The 18672-nt window shown below is 38.0% G+C and overlaps 1 long non-coding RNA gene across 1 annotated transcript in view; it reads left to right on the forward strand.

Annotated features, from left to right (window-relative positions):
- Window positions 1-5421: 5421 nt before the first annotated feature.
- LOC114092852 (uncharacterized) overlaps window positions 5422-18672 on the forward strand; it is a 169608-nt gene continuing 156357 nt past the window's right edge. The window contains exons 1-2 of the long non-coding RNA XR_011708006.1: window positions 5422-5497; window positions 6519-6615. This is a non-coding gene — a long non-coding RNA (uncharacterized lncRNA). The remainder of the gene's footprint in view (window positions 5498-6518; window positions 6616-18672) is intronic.

Genomic DNA, 18672 nt, shown 5'->3' on the forward strand with positions numbered 1-18672 from the left:
ATTTGGTATCATAAAATTGAAATTCAACTATTAAGGCTAATTTGGAATAGGACTTTACCATTTAGAAAGGACTGTGAGGGGAAGTTAGAAATTCAATTCTAAATGAAATTCAATGGTCAGTAAATCTAGAGGAAGATTCAGTGCCCTAGATTTAACTGTCATAATTTCTCACTTCAAATTTAGCAGTAATCTTCTCCATGGCTCCTGCTCCTCCAGTCTATTCTTTTCATTCTCCACATGGCAGCCAGAGCTAAAATCTCCAAAGTATAAATTTGATCCTACCGTTCCCTTCGTTTATAACCTTCCATGGCTTCAAATCACTCTCAAAATTTAAACTCTCTAACATATCATAACAGATACTGTAAAATCTACTAAATTCTTTGACCTTATCTATTATCTCACTCAACACTGGACTTTACAATCCAGCTGCATTGAACTTTTTTCAGTTTCCCAATAGAACACCTGCTGCGGTCTCTCTAAATCCCTGGGTTTCTCAACTCGGTTTCTTCTGCCAGATTATTTCACCTCTTTTCTGTGCCAGGATAATGTTTTTTAACATCCCTTCAGTCTTAGTTAGAAGGCATTTTTTTCCCCTGGGAAACTATCTCAAGTTTGCTGAGTTTCAATTAATTGCCACTGTGCTTCATCCTATGTACTTCCCACCTCATCCCTCACCCCCATCAGAATAGGGACTCTGTATATCCTCTTCAGTTATACTCGCCAGAACCCAACATAATAAAGTGTGTATTTGTTGAATGGATAAATGCATGCTTATCAATAAATGAGTAAATGCTCATATGCTTATAAAGACTGGGTCTTGTCTCTCTTATTGGTCAATGACATCATAGGATGAGTGACTACTACTGAGCAACTGCTGGAGTTGAACTACTCAACAGAGGTTATGAGACATTTCTTGGATTATATTGAGAAGTTGGGAACAGATGAATTAAGATGTCACCTTCTGCAGGCTGAAGATGTATAAGTAATAAAAAAGATTTTATAAAGTTTGTGTGTTTTAACTGTCATTAGCATAGAGACTGATGGTTGTCCATCTATGACTTTCTTTTTCTCTTTTCTAGTTACCAAGGAAATTAGTATTGTTAATAATATTATTATTGTAAAAGTGAATATTGATGGCTTTTCTCAAATAAAGATGTTTATAAGACAAATTGAATAAACATTTCATCCACTGACTGATAATGGACTCAATATGTGTGAACAGTATAAACACTTATTTTCCTGACCACAATTATCCAAAACATTTGTCTACTCTGATTTATTGTTTGTCTACTCTCTTTTCCAATGAATTTTACTCTTTAATTCCAATATATATTTATATAATATTCCAATATTTAAGAGTATAAAACTTTAAAAAATTTCACTGATGACCCAAGTTCTAGAGCCCTATAGATGAGGAAAGTTTTTGTCCTGTTTATGTGGCATGTCATCACATCATTGCAACTCAGAGGCATTAAGGACACTCAATTAGTCATATATTTCCAAGGGTTCTGCCAAATTTCTTTGGACTAGTAACATAGCATTGAATTACTTTTGATTTTCTTTCTTTTCTAACTTGATGGTTATAGTGGGAATCTACCTATTCTCTTATTTTACTGTATTTGAAAAAAGTTCTGTCACACTCTCCTAGCTATAATTCTACTTCAAAGCATTTGTCAGAGTATATATTTACTGGTGTATTATAAATACTGAGATTATAAATAGGCAGAAGGCAGCAGCTGTTTATCTATTTGGCTTGAAACTGCGTCCTTTAGCATGTAGCACAGGGCCTGGCATATATCAGGCTAGAAAAAAAAATTTTTTTTGTTTGGAATTACTGAACAGATGCACTGATCTTTTTCATCTTGAGTATGTTCAGGTTTTGTGAGAAACAGGAGTCATTCTAGTATTTTGGTTAGGAAGAAGGCAGGGTATTGGAAGTTCTGTGAGAGAGAAGGTCCGGAAGATCACTTTTCAGAAAACCTGAAAGGGCAGCATTGCAGGAGAGCCACTGCTAATGATCCTCATTGCAGGGAGCATTGGCGTGGGTTATTCTCAGGGGGATGACTCGAGCCACTGGAAACTTTTACTGATGATCTCAGCTGCCTGCTTATAGCAGGTGATTCCTGGGAGAAGTACTGACAGCCAAGGAGTGCTGCCAACAATGATCTCATCTGCCTGCAAACAGCTGCTGCTGAGAAAAATGGCTTCCCGTCAAAATATTTGTGAAGGCTCCATCAGCAGAATCTAACCTTGAATGATACTGGAAAGGGATTCCGGGAAATGTAGTTCTACCATGTGGATAAGGATGAGGGTAATGTTCAGGCAAAAAGCAACAATTCCGCACAGAGATCCATTGGGAAGGAGCTCTTCATTGGAGTAAGACTACATTAGTCTGTGGCCTCCTTATGGACAGATATTTTTATTTAAAAAATCCATGTATCTCCACCATGTAGGTGCTTATTGCAAGGTGATTACCTGAGCAAAACAGTCACACTCCTTTCAGTGTAGCATTGCTCCTGGGAAGTGAGCATGTAACTGGGACCATGCAACTAGTTATTACCAATGCACTGTGGACAGAAATGATGTGTCTCTCTTCTAAAATGAGGTGGATAAGAACAAGGCAATCAGTTTTCCAAGATGTTCTTCCTGCCTGTTGTCATCACTGAGTTAGAACATCCCCAAAGGACTCTGAAGAGCTTCTATTATAGAATCACTCATGGAAGTGTCTTGGATTTTGGTCATCACTAGGACAAAAGCTGCTAACCAGAAGTATCTGATTGGAATCTGTATATGAGAACTGAATTTAGTATAAAACCAACACAATTTAGGGGTTGTTTGTTATAGCAGTTGACTTACCCTAAATGCTTAAGAAATATTTGATAATGAATGAATAAAATAAAAAAAATTTACTATGGCTTTTGCAAAGTCTACTGGACCCTTGCTTAAGAATGAGTGTTCTGACAGGCAGACTCCATTCTTGTGGTCAAGAATGCTTCCTCCTCTTAATAACTTCCTGCATGCTCCTCAAATAGGGAGTTACTTCAGTTACTACAAGTCTAGCATGGCAATTAGAAAGGACTTCCCATTGTTAAAAATTATAACTGTTTTTAGCACAACTTTCTGATCCAAATTTTGTAGAAAAAAGTGTGAAAGGAGTTGATAGAGGTGTTTTTCCTTAGCATAACTGGTCTGCTTGATTAAAACCCAGAATTCTTGTTAATGCTTTCAGAAGTTTAGGATTTTCCACTTGACATACCGAGAGTAAGTGAGGACCCCAGGAACCTTTGACATACCTGAAACTTCATTCTAATTTTGTGGCAAGATCAGCTGTTGGAAAGTAGCTGGATAATGGTTCTGGTAGTCTCTCAATGCTTCTACTAAATTACTTTAATACTAGCAGCATAAAATGATAGCTGACAACAAAGTATCATTTTAAGTGCTTTATGCACACTAGGAATTCATTAGTTCTATGTACAACACAGCAACCTGTTATTATTATTTCAACTTTACTGATGAGGAAATGGTTGCTCATAGAGGTTAAGAGACATTTCCAAGGCCACATAACTATTTTGTATTTTTCTTTGATCTGTAAAAGAATTTATGCATTTGTTAATAATTTGTCTGAAATACAACTAGTAAGAAGTTTTTATAAACCTTTTTTGCCAGGTTGTGACAGCTCTTTATTTTCTTTATTAAGTACTCTGCAAATCAATGGTTATGTCTTCACATATTCAGTAAGAAATCTCTCTTGATTTCAAATTTGTTCATTTTATACTCATTTCCACAGTTCTGCTTGGCATATTAATTATAGAATCTCTTTTTATCATTGGTTTTAAAACTAGAGAGCATTTGATTAACATGTCTCATTGATTTTTAGTACTGAAAAGGGCTATTTTAAGCCTTATTATATAATTTCAGTACTTAAAACCATAAAAGGATTTTCTTAAAGAAATTTTGTTTCTTAATAACATTGAGCTTCAACTGCATACCTGTCAATACTACTCAGGTCAAATTTTCATCATCATCAACAACAACAACAATAACAAAAACCTAAACAAAGTGAGAATTTTCCATTTGGGATATAAGTTATATCTCTATATACTTCAATACAACTGCTGCTGCAAATACAATTTCTGTCATTATTCTTTTAGCCACAATCATTTATTGAGTACTCATTATTTTCACTCACCAGATTAAGTACTTAACATATGAGAACACTAATCTTTAAATGAAGATGTAAGGAGATATTGTTATCCCTATTTTATAGACAAGCAAGCTGGAGGGAGGTAAAAATACTTCACCTCCCCTATGGACATAGGACTAGTTAGCATCAGAGTTCAGATTTGAATCTGACTTTTAATCCTACATCATTACCCCATGATGACTTTCTCAATTCATTTATAAAGGAACATCTGAAATAGAGTCCAATTTACTTATCCAGAATCAAAAGAAATACTCAGTCACATGTTTAAGGGGTGTGAGTGTAATATCATGGGCTTCCAAACATGCATATGCTGCTGACCTCTGTGTGTCCTCTGTGGATCCTTCTCTATCCTGTTATCCATGTCCCTGAAAGTTGATAATACCCAAGCTATATAAATTTTTTTAAGTAGTGATAAACACTAACCAGATAAATGCATCTCTTATAAAACCTTCCCAGACTTCTTCCACGCAGGTGACTCCTTAGAGGAACTTTGATAGCAGGAAGTGCTGGTCTGGGGAAATGGGAAGCAGGAACCAAATAGACAAGGTAGCCCGCTTATCCAACCGGTGGAAGGAGTTAGCATACTTTATTTCAGCTCCGTGGATCAAGAAAAATTATGGCATCTATCTCTAATAATAAATAATATAAATACTGTTAGTATTACTGCTACGTCTCTATAATTTTATGGAACAGAAAAGAAGGGGAAAATTACTGGAAGATAAAAATTAAGGTTGACCTAATAAAATTAGAGGCTTTGTCTATCAAATGAAAATATGACTTTATTCCCCGCTGTGTGGTTGCTTTAATTTTTAAGTTACTGCCAAAGAACTGCCCTCACTCATATTCAGCTGTTCCTTATTTACAAAGCTTATACCCCCAGCTGACTGTCTTTAGCATCTAGGAGAGGGACTAACATATGGCATGTTAGAGCAATGATTCTGCACATAGGAATCACCTGGAAAGCTTTAAAAGTCCTGTTGTCTGGATTTCCTATAAGGAGATTGATTTAATTGTTCTGGGCATGGGGAATTTCAGAAGTTCCCCATGCACTACTAATATTTAGCTATCCCCAGGAGGCTGGGTCTCCATGCTGGAAATTCTCCAGATTCAAAAGAGGGAATGACAATGACCAGCCACTATTGTTGCTTTCCACTTACATCATCTCCTCACTGTTCCTATTTCTATTTGTCCTCTCTTTTTAAAGAAATCAAAGCCTTCCAACAAGAGAGCAAAAACCAGCCTTAAAAAGAAATCATTCTGGGAAAAGGGGCTTTCTGTGGCTGGCTTCACTAGGTAAGAATTCATTCTCTGATTTGGCTTGCTGACTGGGAAACAAATAGATTAGAGATGGTGGAAGATGAATTAGAGAGAGGAAATACAGTATAATGGAAAAAATTAACTTGGAATTAAAATGATTGGATTCGTTTCTGCCTTTGCCACAGTGTGTGACTGAGTCTTTTTCTTTATTAGCAGCAGAAGAAATTTGGACTATTTGATCTATGAAGTATTTTCCAGTTAAGATAATTTTTTTTTTTTTTACAATGAAAGGAGAGGAACTATAACTGAAGGTGAAATAACTAGTGCTGGAGCAGGCTCCAGTTCCTTGTTTGACTCATGGCTGGTTTGCAGAAAGCTGGTGGAAATCCTGCTTCTCCTGACACTTTCCTTGTTCCAGCAGGCATCATGGAACCCCATGAAGGGGCCTTTCTGATCCTAGGTAGTAGCTCTAGCTTTCTCATTACTTAATATACTTCTCCCTGTCTATGACTTTGGCCTGGTCTATGTGGATTTTCTGCTCTGTATGTATGACTGCTTTACCTTAGTGATAACCCCCCTCATGGGATCCTTTCCTCTCTGTCCACTTGGATTTCTCTATTCCTGCTTTGAAACACCGACACTTTTTTGCTCAACCACTTCTGGTGCACAACCAGGTTCAGTTGATCCCAATAAACTACTTTTTGTGCTGGCTTTACAGAATGGAAAGCTCTTCCTGTCTGAGGTGAGGGGATGTCTTGGGGTTGAGAAGGCAGTGATGCTGTCTTTGAGATTTGGTGACGGTTATGGTTTAGATATGTGGTGTCCCCCAAAAGCTCATGTGTGACACAATTTGAGGAGGTCTAGAGATGAAACCATTTGGGTTTCAATCAGTGAAAGCCTCAATTCAATCAGTGAATTAATCCTCTAATGGGGATTAACTGAGTGGTAATTGAAAGCAGGTTGGGTGGGATTAGAGAAGGTGGGTCCTTGGGGGCGTGCCTTAGGGTATATATTTCGTTTTTGTTAAGAGGTGCTGATTCCTTTGTCTTGTCCTCAGCTGCTTCCCTTCATCATACCCTTCTGCCATGATGTTCTGACTCACTTCAAGCCTCAGAGAATGGAGTCAGCATCTGTGGACTGAGACCTCTGAAACTGTGAGCCTCACGATAAACTTCTATTCTTAAAATAGTACTTGTTGGGTGTTTTGGTCATAATAGTCAAACAGGTGACCAAACCAGTGACCTTAGCCACCTCCATATTCTCATTTCTAATGAAGCATAAAATAAGGGTAACTTAAAGGATAAAACTCCTTCTTTGTCTTTCTGGAAAAAAAAAAAAGAAGTTTGCTCTGGGGAACTGAGCCCACTTGAAACCCTCCCTCAACTACAGAACGAGAGCAGCAGAAACACTTCAGAGATTTGGACTTCCTTCATGGTTGACTGGGTGTTCTCCAGGTCAGATAGGACTAAAAGAGAGTTAAGGAATCCTTTGGGCTTCAGGTCCCTGATGTTTTATATTGTAGTGGCTATTTGGGGCAGTCCACAGTTATTCTTCACCTGGTGGAGATGGGAAATGAATACATATTGGTTACCTCATGGTTCTAAAACTTGTACATTGAAATCACCAGGAGATCTTTAAAAAATATTCATACAATTGGCTTCTTCCCTAGCACCCATACTGATTGAATTGGTGTGGGTAGAAACTAGGACATAGTGTTGATTATGGGGAGGTTTCAATCTCTGCCTAGTTACAGGTATGACAGCAGTTTTCAAAGTGTGGTCCCTGCTCTAGAACATAAGCATCACCTGGGAACTTGTTAGAAATGCAAATTCTTAGACCCCACTCAAACTGGAGTTAGAAACTCTGAGCATAGACTAGGTTCTGCAATCTGTTTCAATTAACCCTCCAGGTGATGCTGATGTCCACTAATGTCTGAGAACCACTGTTTTAGAAGAGGGCTTTCTAGCCATATACAGTGGTGCACGTATATAATCCCAGCAACTTGGAGAATGATGCAGGAGGACTGCAAGTTGAAGTCCAGCGTTAGCAATTTAATGAGGCCCTGTCTCAAAATAAAAGGGTTAGAAATGTAGCTCAGGGGTAAAGCACCCCTAGACTGGATTCAATTCTCAGTATGCCCACCAAAAAATTAAATAAATAAAAATTGTGATTTTTCTCCTTTCCTGTCCCACTCCAGGCCCAGGTACAGAGAGGTAAATAGACTGCTATTATGTAGGCCTAGAGCAAGGGCTGCAGTGGTGACCTGGATCCTGCTTGTGTGGCAGTGCCAGCCCTTGGCTTTGGGTTCAGGGGAAGGTGGCAAGCCTTCCAGTGTTGTATCCATGGGAGGTCCTATTTTTTTTCTGCATGTGTGTACAGTCTGCTTCATTTCCCCTTGATGATAGACCTAGGAGTCCTGTGTGCCTTTTCTGTTTAATGGTTCCTTCTTTTCTGCCAGATAAAGTAACTGCAGGAGTTGCTAATCAATCAAAAGGTGCAGTATCTATGAGCAGAAGGGGAAGGAGCTGGGGAAGCTCAAAGAGTGGGGTATGGCAGAATCACCAGGGAAGTCAGTTTCTGAACATTTGAGGGACACATTCTCAGAAGAAAATTCCCCACCACCCATGTACCCTTCCTCTCCTCTTTCTCCTTGAAGAGACTGGCATTTTCAACAACCTGAAGTGGTCAGAGGGGAGGCAGCCTACAGGGAAAATGCAAAGCTGATGGTAGATAAGAAGAGGGAGGCAGTGTGTGAACAGAGGGGAGGCCGGGGTGTAAAATCATGGACAAAGTGAGTAGGAAGACTTGATTTGGTTTTGGAATAGTTTTCTTTTACCTGTCCTGTTGCATTTGATTAGGAAAATGGGAGTCAAGTTTTTCCAGCGGTGAGAAACCTGAGAAACAGCTTGCAGTGGTCTCCAGCGTAAGTGAGGAACTCAGGCGGGTGCTGAACTCCTGGGCTGCTCTGGGGATGTCCATTGAGTTTCCAGGTGGTAGAAAGAGAGCACTGAATCTTAAGTCAGGCTCCAGTTGCAGTAATGGATCCTTTTCACTTATTTCAGAGTGGAGGCGAGTGAGTGGTGGTGTGTTTTCCAGAAACTTACTCTGTTCAGCAGGAGCCAGCTGGATAACCATCAGCTCTCTAGAGCTTCCACTTGGGTCCTCTCAAACTGCAGGCTGAATGGCTCATCTCCATTGAAGGCACACCTGATTTCCCCTCTTATTCAATTTCACCCTCTCTCCTCTGGAAAGCCTAGGTGGCCATAATTGTGGACAGTTGGTGCCTTCTAGTAACTATAGTTTCCTCAAGAAGAAAGTGGAGGTACTAAAAAAGTCAGGGTTTTCCCTACTCACAGGCCCTGATGGTCCCCATGTGGGTGAAGCTGGGGCCAGTGTCTTTCTCAGGAGAGAGAGTCTTTGGGGTTGGAGGCTTGAAATTGAAACTTTCTTTAAGTGGACTGTCATTCTACCACCTTGTCCGAGGCCAGGCAGTGGAGACGGCCCTAGGTGTAGACCCCAATTCAGCAACAGAGGCCATGAGAAAGTGCTAGTCCGGCTGCGGCAGGAGTTATTGTGGAGTGGGACTTCATTGCCTATCATAGCATTGGTTCTAGGTGAGTAGTATAAAGAGGCTTCTCTAGGCCAGAGCTACAAGGCAGGGACTGCAGCCAATAGGGACAGTTTTTTTGAGTAAGAAGCTCGGGTGAGACCCAGAAAGACCAATTCCAGGGCTCTTCCTTTCTCTGTTTTTTTTATTTTTTTGGTACCAGGGATTGAACCCAGGGGCACTGAACCACTGAGCTACTCCCCAGCCCTTTTTATTATTTTATTTAGAGACATGGTCTCGCCAGGGTGCTTAAGGCTTCACTAAGTTACTGAGGCTGGCTATGAACTTGAAATTCACCTGCTTCAGCTGCTGGAATTATAGGTGTGTGCCACTACGCTTGGTTCTCCTTTCTCAAAGAACAGTAGAGGGTGCAGAAGTCCAGGCACTTTTTGTCTAGAAGTGAGCCTATTTTAAAGCAGAAATAGCTTGTCACTGAAGCCACCATCTGTCTGGACCAGGAGGTAATTGCAGGGGTAGGCAGGGGTCTCTGGGTGCAGATACCCTCAGTTTTTCTGTGGGTCTTTTGGCTTTTCCTCTGGTTTTACACTTTGAGCTGCAGAAGACTCTCTCCTGGAAGGAGGAACTTCTGGGATTCTTTATCTGCAGTTCTTCCCAGTTGGAGTCCCTAAGGTCCAGTCTTGATGCTGAACCCCAAAGTGTGTGTTGTTAGACCTGTTCTCACTTTGTCCAGGAAAACATCTCCAGACATTGGATATCTAGATCTTCCAGCTTACTCCTTTTGATTGAACCTCTCTTCTGGTATTTTTCTTAGTTCACTAATCTCCTTAAAATACTCTAGAAAGGACTCTGGTTCTTGGTGCTCTGTTTGCTGTTCTTTCTCTGGGATCAGTTGAAGCTCGGGTATCCTTGTGTTCCAGATGGTTCCATACTTAAGGGATCTAACCACTTCTTTTAAATGGAAGGTAAGGATGAGGACAGCTTTGGAGTGAGCTTGGTAGGCAGAGGTAGGTATAGGTAGTGATTTCCCCCACCTAAGTACACTGGGGCTGCTACAGATGCCAAAGAACCACTTGATTTGCCATATAGTTCCCTGGGTATTTCTCTTTGGTATTTCAGAGGCAAAAGGGCTGGAGGTGGAAAAGGGTTGGCTTTTATTTATTTATCTTTAAATGTTGAGAAAAACCTTATTCTTTGAACTGTTCTGTCTTTTAACAAAGGGAATACGCCTTCAATGACATAGATATGGGCATTGAGGATTGAGTGTAGTGGTGTTCAATGGAAGATGAGTTGTGGAAGAAATTTGTTGGGAATGGGGAGAGAATTGAAAGTGGGTGGTGGTGGTAAAGAAATCCTCTTCCCTTCAGAGAATAGGATGAAGTATCTTATGTTAGGCAAAGACTGAAAAATGATGGATTTCAAGTGCTATCCTCACTCCACTAAAACTTTCTTCTTCTTCCCTTCTTTTGCTACAAATTCCTTCATGAAACTTCAGAAGAGAGCAGTAGAAAGAGAACAGTAGAAATGGGGAGGTGGAACAGGATGAAGGACCTCGAGAACTGAGTTGGGCCCATGGACTTAGGAGTCGCCAATGTCATCTATAAATTTTCACACTTAACAGTGGGGGATTGGTGTGGGGAATGAGTGTAAGAGAAGAATTTCCAACAGGTGAAAAGGGGCCAGCACTGACTTGGCTCCAGTAGTGCCCCCTTTACCTTCTGGGTGAGTTCTGTGCTAGTAGAATCAGCTTTCACCTTGTTTTCCCCTATGGCATGAGATCTGTAAAGTTGGAATGAATAGCTTCCTTCTTCCTTTGGTTCAGTCAAAACCTGTAAACCAGGCCTTTTTGTGCTATGAGTAGGTGTTTTATCAATGAATGAGTCTCTCTCTCCATATTGCTAGGTGGCTTTATTCTTGGCTACTATTCTTTCTGATATCTTCTCTTGCTTAGAGCTGGCAAAGGGCATAAGCCCAGACTTAACTTGCTCCCTTGCTTGTAATATTTGTGAATAAATCTGACAAACAATGTAAGCTCAGTGTCTGAATTACTTACAGAAGTGGCAATTTAGTTTTTGTGCTACGGAAGAAGGGGTGGAGAGTCAAGATAAAGCTGAACTCACAGGAAGGTTCTTGGATGTCATGTAACTGTACCTGTCTGTCAACTATTCCTAAGAGCAAGGATTATATATTTGGGTATATAGAGATTTTCTTATCAGCCAAAAGAGAGAACTCAGGAGGAGGAAAGGACTATATTACTCATAATAGTTTAGCTTTTGTGACCTCCACACTCTCCTTCCCACCCTGGAAAATACCTCTTTAAATTTTGGGGGAATATATTCTGAATCTTGGCTAGATATAATACATAATAATATATAACTTTATATAACTATATATAACTATATATAACTTTATATAATTATATATAACTATATAACTATATATAAATATAAATATATAATATATATATATATATTTGTTTGGGTACCGTGGATTGAACTCAACCACTGAGTCACATCCCCAGTCTGATTTTGTATTTTATTTAGAGATTAGAGACAGGGTCTCAATGAGTTGCTTAGTGCCATGCTTTTACTGAGGCTGGCTTTGAACTTGAGATCCTCCTGCCTCAGCTTCCTGAGCAACTGGGATTACAGGCATGTGCCACCATGCCTGGCTATATAAATTATATTTTTAAAAAGATAATATATGATTTTATACACACACACACACATTTCCTTTAAAAATTAACTTTTTGTTTGCTTGTAGTACTGGAGATTGAACCCAGGGGAGTTTTTTCCTCTGAACTGTAGCCCAGTCCTTTTTATTTTGAGACAAGTTCTCATCAAATTGCTCAGGCTGGCCTTTAGCTGGTAATCTTCCTGCCTCATCCTCCCAAATTGCTGGGATTATAGTCATGTGCCACCATGCCCATCAACACACCACTGTTTTGCACAACTCTACAGTGACTTTATAGCTAATTATATGTCAAATATTCTACCTTCCCCTGAAGTTAGAGATAGCCATGTGTTATAATTCTGGATATTACACATCGTAGGGGGCATCAAATTTGCTTTTGCAGGGTCATATCTTTGATACTTCAGGTATGCAGTGTTACCAGATTCAGTCCTACGTTGTTAGTAGAAATGTAGAATGTCCTTAAACTTCCAATTAGGAAAAGGCATTAAGTGAGAAGTTGGATCACGTCACTTCATTGCTGATTTCCCATTACGTGTGACCAGGAGTCCTCTTAAGTAGCAAAACCCTGCTGTTCTGGTGGTAAAATGCCAAGTGGTGCCAACATCACCTCTAGACGTCTCCCTTAGTTTTAATATATTGGGTTTTTTTCACCCCAATTATTTCCTAAATTCTTTTACTACTCTTGAGGAAGGCAAGGAGAATTATGAATATGTTTCTGATGAGCTCTTCAAACTCATCTCATTTGCTCTACATTTAAGCAAAGATTCTTTGAGGCTTTTGCTGTGCCATTTTGAGGCAGCATCAACTTGCCTGTGGATGATCTGGTGGACAGATGTAAAGCATTTGTGTTCACTTGTTTCTAGTGAGACTTTCTGTGTGCATGATGTTGACTCTTTTCAGCGAGGTTTCCAAAGGTGATTTGGATTTAACATTCTGATGCCCTTGCGTGAGATTTGAAAGAAGGGAGGGACAGGTCACGTTTTTGGTTGTTCTGGTAAATGCCATCCTGAAGACCCAGTTCTGTGGTGGCTTCCTGATCATGGGGTAAGAGCTGCCAAGTTTTGCAGGTAGGTTCCTGGTTGAAGAGGAGTGGTTTTATTCATAACTCACTTCTGTAGTGTGATTCTTAGTCATTTCTGAAAACTGAACTTGGAGTTTGTTTCTTCAGTTTTCTAATGACTGATTGCCATCTGATCATGTATAAAATCTTTCTGTCTCACTAGAGTAGATTTATTATCTGCCACTGGACTTTGCCAAATGTGAATTGAGACGTGGACCCTATTCTCGTTTTCTTTTGTGATGTGGATTATTCTAGGAAGGATTTTGAAATTGTGCTACTATACCACCATCTTTTCTGGAAGTCTGCTTATAATAAAAATTCAGGTATTTATGTAGTCAAAGCTTTGTTTCCTTTTCATTACTGTCTTTGGGAGTTTTCTTAAGAAGTGAGATCATAGTTTTTTTTTTTTTTTTAGAGATTTCATAAATACCTTATCTTCAAAGACTTGGTGGTATAATCCCACTCATTTCACGATGAACCAGATAACATTTTCAATTGATGTATTTTTCAGAAAGATTTAATTTCTTCTGACTTCTTTGTGCTACATGGGTACTTTTACCGCCCCCCCCCCCTTTCTCCCAGATTCACTTTGGATACTACTGTTCATTTTATTGCTATTCATCATTCTGCCCTCATGGAACTCACTGTAATGGAAGCAACTGATCTAAACAGACTGGCAAGGAATCATATGCTTTCTCTATGTTCTCTGTTTGATTCTATCAGATCTTAACTGTGGCTGTAGGAGGGATGGAAAGACTGGCTTCCTGTAGAAGGAATAAGTAAGGTGGTTTTGAAGAAACTGTAGACTTCAGCATAATGTAAGAGTGGGGGTGATAAGTGCTCAAGGGAGAACAATATTTAACAGGTGCCAAGATTTGAATTTGAGGGGAAAAAAACGAACCTAGTGGACTCTGAATTGCAGGGAACTCTTGGAGCCAGACTGAATGTGTTGGGCTAAGGATAAGTCATGGTGTCCAAATGAACAGAAAAGAGTTCATTTTACTTATATTATTCTAATAGAACCAGGGGCCCACACAGCTCAATTTCATTAAAGAGACGCCTCTAAAACAGGCCAATTCATAGTAAAAAGTTCATTCAGAGTTTTGATTTTAACTTGCATTTTCCAGATAAGATTAAAATTCTCACTTCTGCCTCCCAATTTCTGTTTTCTCTTTGTCCTGTTATCTAATACTTCAAAACTACACCTGCATCTCTTATCCCCAGCATTTTCTTTTTCTTTTTTTATTTTCTTTTCTGGTGCTGGAGATTGAATCTAGCACCATAACCCTTAGCAATTAAACACTTTAAACACATTTTATAGGTGTTCTGACATAGTCTTGGTTCTTGCCTAAACAATAAAAGTTATTGCCTTACACATTGTAGACAAGCACTCCACCACTGAGCTAGATCCCCAGCAATCTTCAGGATTTTATTAACACCAGCTCTTATTTCTTCCTTTCTGTGTCCCTTTCTTTCTGATCTTTTAATTCAACATCTCTAAAACTTTCTCTTGTCCTTAGTCTAACTAACCTCCTTGATCATATATCTCCAAAGATCCAGAATAGACCTGCCTGAGGCAAAACTTTCTTTAGAGAGCAGGAAAGAGAAAAGCAGAAGTTATGTGTACCTTTACAAATACAGTGGTCAATTACATTTAGAAATTTGGACTTTATTCTGTAACTAGTGGCAGCCATGGGAGGATGTTTTTTTTTTTTGGCCATGGAATGACAGAATCAGGTTTGCATGTTAGCATGTTTACTTTTTAGAATTGCAGAGAATAAACAAATGATTACTCCAGTTACATAAACATAGAAAGTGCTTAGCATTGATATATTAAATTTATATATATATATATATATATATATATATATATATATAAATATATATATATATATATATATATATTTATATATATATATATATATATATAAATAAATAAACTGGTTTATGTGATATCATCTCCCACAACCCTAAAATAGAATAACAAGGAACTTGTAATTGCTGACAACTTTAAACAACCTAGCTAAATATAAATAGAATATTAAGACCAAGGGAAAATGTCTCTGCAAAAATTGAATGCAATGGTTTCTTTGATTCAGCTTTACATATATCACAGCATTGCTGATGGGGCGCTGGGTAAGATGGCTATCAATGTTAGCATATTACAGCAATCATGGTAATGAACTTCAAAAGTGATTTCTTTTGTATTTTTAAGAAGTTGAGGCCCCCAAAATAAAATTTAAATAGTTTCTAACATTAAATTTATAAGGACTAAGAATATTGCTCTCTAGAATATAAGAGACAGGATATAAGTGAGATTCATGGAACAGTGGGGATAGTTAACCTAGCCATTACATATATCCTGTACATATTTTGAGACATCCTTCATAGGAGGAGTCCAAAATTATTTTGTTCTGAAAAAATTTTAAAGCAGTTGTGTTTTAGTCACTCTTGACATAAAAACCAAATGTCTAGAGGGAAAGTCAGATTCTGAGCATCCTGCTGCCTGGACATGCTTCTTCCATAATATGCATTTCTACATAATCGGTTTATGTGATATCATTTCCCGGAGACCAAGTTTGCCACATGACTATGATTTAGTGTTTGTCTATCCCTTCTTTCCTGCAGGAGATTGAGGAGTCTTGATCACACTGGTTTCATGGGGGTACTTTTTTAAGTACAGCATTAAGATCCTCTAAGGAGTCACACCTGGAAGACAGATCCATGTATGGATTAATTAAGACTGGGAAGGACCTGTACACAGCATGTAATAAGTACGAATTCCTTTTTCCTTCTCAACAGAATACAGGTTACCAGGCACCAGACAATGTTTGTGTTGACACTAAATCTGATTGCCAGGATGAACATAAGAATCCATCTAATATACGAATTGATCCTCTTTTCCACTTTACTTTCTCATTGGTTGTGTTTTTGTGATTCTACTAGGATTGAGAGAGGAAAAGAACAGTTGGGAAGGCCTCATGGAAGATCTGGTACTTGAAGGAAGGATAGGTTTAATGAAGAAAGGGAACCATCAGGTCAAGTATAGTAACATGAAGGAAAGTTGAGGTGATATGTTGTGATTGGGACCCTGTAAGGAGAAGGAGCTCAGCTTTTTATGGTTAAATCAGCTACTCCACTGAGCTAAATTAAGCAAAACCGTTTTTTTTTTTTTTTTTGTAAATGTCACTGGGGGATACAGAAGCTATATATTTGGCATAAAGAATGAACAGTTTAGCTTGTGCATGATGCCAAATCTTAGTCACTCAAAAAAAAAAAATACCTGTTTCACATTTATTCATCAGCTATACATTTTTTTTTGCTATTTTTATATTCTAATTCTATAGCAGTTCCCCTTTCTGCTGTATTACAATGATGATATTTTTAACCTCTTGGTTAACATTTTGTATCAACTAATCAAGCATTACTTTGGTTTTTACACACAGAGGGATTGTTGCACAAGTAAGAAAGAAATTTTAAGTTTTAATATAAGAAAATAAAATATTGGTTGTTTTTAGCCCTATCTTTTGAGCATATTATAAAAACAATTTTATCTGTATCTTAGAATTGCAAATGGGATGCCTTGATATATAGATTTAAGTGGTTTAGAAAAAAATAATATGAATTCTAGATCATCATATCTGGCAGCAAAGGTATAATTTTCCTGAAAATTACATTTTTAGCAGGAATATTTGCATGCAAAGCATCTTATTTTTCTTTGAATGTTATGCTTTTCTCAGAAGCCAGTAATTTCCTTTCAGTATTTTAAATCAGTATCTTTATTTATTTTCCTACAATCTGTTGATATTAGGGGGATACTTGAACTTGAGACTCCGGTTAGCCAAGTAGATTTTGAAAGTATTCTTTCTCAATGGGGAAATCATTTGAATTGGGAATCAAAGTTGATTCAATATAGAAATACTGAAGAAGCATTTCACGATATGACATAAAAAATCCAAAGTGAAAATTATAAAGGGATTGCAAAGGGAAGAAGTTGTCTTGACATTCGAGACTTCCAGAATTACTTAATCAAACTAGTGGTGATTTTCCACAATGCTAGTAACAATTCTGTGTTAAGCTTTTAACTAAAAGCATTACTATGTTTTTTTAATTCATTGGCAAAATTTAAAAATATTGGCTATAAAAGAAATCAAGTAGGAAAAATGTAAACAATCTTTCAAATTTCTTTAGATGATTCAAATGTCTTGCTGAGATTGAGAAATCCTGCTTTCTAAATAAATGACTATCTCATTGGCTCATTTACCTGCATTCCTAAAAGTAAAACCTTTTATATTTTAATGCTTTATTTTATTATTGTTATTATTCTTAAGGTATTTTTGGGTACCTGGGATTGAACTCAGGGGTGCTTTACAACTGAGCCACATCTCAAGTCCTTTTTATTTTTTATTTTGGGACAGGGTCTTGGTAAGTTTCTTAGGGCTTCTGTAAATTGCTGAGGTTGGTCTCAAACTTGCAATCCTCCTGCCTCTGCCTCCTGAGCCTCTGGGATTACAGGTATGTGCCATCATGCCTGGCTTTAAACTTAGTTTTTAACTATAGATGGGAACAAAATTATACATATAAATGGGAATAACATGATGTTAAAATACATGTATACATTATATAATGTCAAAATCATCTTAAATATCTCATTTATCATTTCTTCATGGTAAAAACTTCCAAGTTCTCCTAGCTTACAGTTATTGTTGTTACCCTATTGTGCAATAGCTCATCGGAACTACTTTCTCCTATCTACTGTAAAACATTACTTGAACCTCAGTTCTTCTATTCATCCTGCCAAGTCCCTGTCTATATGTAAGATGCAATGTGAATTTTGTCTCCTCACGAAAAGCAGAAATGGCTCTGATGGCCCTTGAGTCCTTGGCCTGATGAAAACACCAGCTACTTTCCCCAAGTCAAGTGATAAATCGGTCTTTAAAACCAAGGACACATTTCTGGAGTCTATGGCTTCATTTTATAAATTTTGCAACTGTGCCCCGTGATGACTTTGGAAGTCCTTTGAAGGCAAAAGAATCATTATGAAAATATTCCTCTGGTGTTTAAGTCATCATATAAACATTTTGAAACTTTCACATAGGATGAGCACGAAGGCCCAAGTACTTCACTGTATCATATTCAGTGAATTTTGTGTAGAGTTTGGTTCTGTGTGCTTCTGTCATGTCTTGGCCACTCTGAGTTAAAAGGGACTTTAAAGTTATCTAACTTTCTATAAAAGAAACAATCAATTATCAGCATAGGCCTGGCTATTGGGTTAGTTATAGCAACTGTGAGAAGGATTTGAGGTTATTAAGAGGGAGCATCAACAATGAATCCAGAATGGGACTTGGATATGAAAAAAGAAAAGTTAGAAATCGGCACTGATAAGAAATCAGCACTGATAAAGACATATCTCCAAAATGAAGTAGTTTATTGATCTCAGTTTCATGGAAATGCATTTGAAGTATTGTTTAATCCTGCAGAGTAAGAGCTCAGAAAAGAGACAGCTCAGGATTTCATGGGTGAGTAACCAGGAGAAGGTCCATATGAGGAACTGATAAATGAAGAGGGTGTTGGTCTGCAAGAGTACTAACCAGAGGAACTAACGACTATTTTCAAGCATTTGAAAGGCTGTGTGGGGGGAGATTGTGGCACAAGGTGTGTTCATTAATAAGAATGTACAGAACAATTCATGAGATAAAAAGTTTGATTTCTAAGTGCAAATATATTTCTGATGTTCTATGATTTATAACTTCCCTGCATGTTGATGTCTAAGTGTATTTCCTCTAGCCTTAACTTGTTAAATTGTAAATTAATTTACAATTATAAATTGATCATTTACAATTTAACAAGTTGGTCTCATAATTGTTTTAGAAGACGTTCTATAATCTTAGG

This window comes from Marmota flaviventris, chromosome 7 (genome assembly GCF_047511675.1).
Source record: "Marmota flaviventris isolate mMarFla1 chromosome 7, mMarFla1.hap1, whole genome shotgun sequence".
Classification (NCBI taxonomy): domain Eukaryota; kingdom Metazoa; phylum Chordata; class Mammalia; order Rodentia; family Sciuridae; genus Marmota; species Marmota flaviventris.